We start from the raw sequence: 2,241 nt of genomic DNA, 5'->3' as shown, positions 1-2,241 counted from the left end.
AAATCTTCAACATTAATCTGCAAAGGCAAATGCTGGCCCAAGGGAAAACAAGTCTTAAAACGATGCTAAGGCCTCCAAAGTCCTCTCCAGGACCATCAATCAAACTGCCTGCAGGCCTGCAGCTGCAGGCGGCTACATGTCTGTTTTTAAAGCAACCCCTTCCTGCCGTCAGGTGCTACAATGTCTCTCTAAGCCCTCCCATCTGAGGGTAAGAGCAGCCAATGCAGAACCTTGCAGGGAAGCACTGACAAGACAGAACACAGAGGATCAGAGCTAAACTAAGCCTTCTGATGACACGAGCTTGTCACTGTGTCATTTTACAGATGAAGATATATAGAGAGAGGTGGGGTGATCTTGCTCAAAGTCACACAGCTAATAAGTGGCAAAGTCTGTATCCCAGCTACACCCTCCGGTGTGATGCCCACGCTGGGACGCCCACAGGGTTCTCTCGTGCCTGCCGGACCAGTCCTTTACTGTCACTCATAACCCACCACAGTGTCTGACACTAGCCTGCCTTTTCAGCCTCTTCTCCCTCTAGTTTCTCAGAAACAAGGCTGCTCGGGACACTGTGTGACTTCCAGCTCCCCAAACCCTCCGTGCTCAGGGTGATCTTGCCTGTGCATCCAGCACCCTGCTCAGAGGCTCTTCCTCCCCTGCAGGAGGACGTTTCCACTCTCCGCAGGGACACCCCCTCAGGGAAGCCCTCTTTTCGCCCTCAGCATGGCAGGTGTCCCAGGCCACATCCCGAGCTGCCCCATTAGGACTGCGGGTGCCCAGGTTTGCTAGTCAGAGCAGCAGCCTCAGAGCCAGGGTTTATGCCCGGGTCACCCTGCAAACATACTGCCCGCCACACAGCCCCCAGCCAGCAGGTCACCTGGAAGTCGCAGCAAGTGCCCCACCCAATCCCGAAGTCTCTTCATTTGCCAGCACCGCTGATGACTGGTCTCCAACCTTTGGTCAGTTTTTCACAAAACAGCAGCTTCCACTGTGAAGCAGGGGGTTTTCTCTTCTGCTCCCCATCCTTACTGGAAACGTCAAGGGAAACCAAAAGGCCTTTTCTCAACCCTTTTCTGATGACACCCTCCCACCCACAATATTCACATGCTCAAGAGCTTTGGGTCCACGTGGTTTTGTTTCCCATACGCTAAGTGGCTCAAAACACTGTGGGATTCTTTCTCTTTTGAGAGTATTTGTTTGTACTGAGTTTATCGGCTTTAATCACTTTTTGTGTCTCCCTTCAGTGTCCCTAGCAGTTGCCACTTCTTACTCCCTTCAGCAGCCTCCCTCCCAACATCTAGTCTAGGAAATCAGCTGTGATGAGGGGCCCGGGGGCAGTCACAGAAGATGGAACTAAGGCACAGAGAGGCGACATAATTTGCCTGAGAAGATCAGCTTCAAGCCCTGACAGTGTGTGTCACGTCCCTCTGTTTAACTCTTATGCTAAACTAGTTAACTTTTTATAGATTATGGTTATAAACAGATGAGGTATCAAAATACATACAAGGACACACATCAACTATATGATGTTCATTAACTACACTATTTTGTTTCTATTTATTTTATTTTTGTTAAAAAAAATTAGGAACCTCTGCAGTAAATATAGCAAAATGTTAATGGGTTTTAAATCCAGAATGTAGAGGCGTAAGTGTATCATTAATCATAATTATTTGTATACTCACAAAATGATTTGACAGTCTCTCTCCCCTCCCGCTACTTGCTACTGGCTCTCACCTGAGCTCCCAGACCACACATTGAACAGCCTTTCACTTTACACACAGCTGAACTCATCAGTTTTCCCTCAGAGCTCCCTCTGCAGCTTTCCCTCCTCAGAGCACAGCAGGACCATCACTTACCTCATTAATCCACCCAGAAACCTGGGCCTAACTCCATCCTACCTTCACAGACATCATTCTTCCTTTCCTTTTTACCATCTAAACATGCCTAAAGTCTGTTCGTTTTTTCCCAGTGACTGTCCCACTGACTGTCCCACCGCTCAGGTGGAAGCCACCAACACTGCACACCTGGACTCACAAGTCTCCCAAGTGGCCCCACAGCCGCTCTCCCATACTAGACACAAATGGGATATTGTCACTCCCGTGCTTTTATGACTCTTTTCAAACCTACTGTTCTTAGAAGAAACTCCAAGTTTTTCACCTGGTGAAGGTGTTTGCCATGAAACTTTGAGCTCAGGAACGGCAGGACCCCCCTCCCTCTTGGCCCTCCCCTTTTCCCAAGGCCCAG

The sequence above is a fragment of the Camelus dromedarius genome, chromosome 14 (assembly GCF_036321535.1).
Source record: "Camelus dromedarius isolate mCamDro1 chromosome 14, mCamDro1.pat, whole genome shotgun sequence".
Taxonomy (NCBI): Eukaryota; Metazoa; Chordata; class Mammalia; order Artiodactyla; family Camelidae; genus Camelus; species Camelus dromedarius.
Note: the sequence above shows the minus strand (reverse complement) of the source record.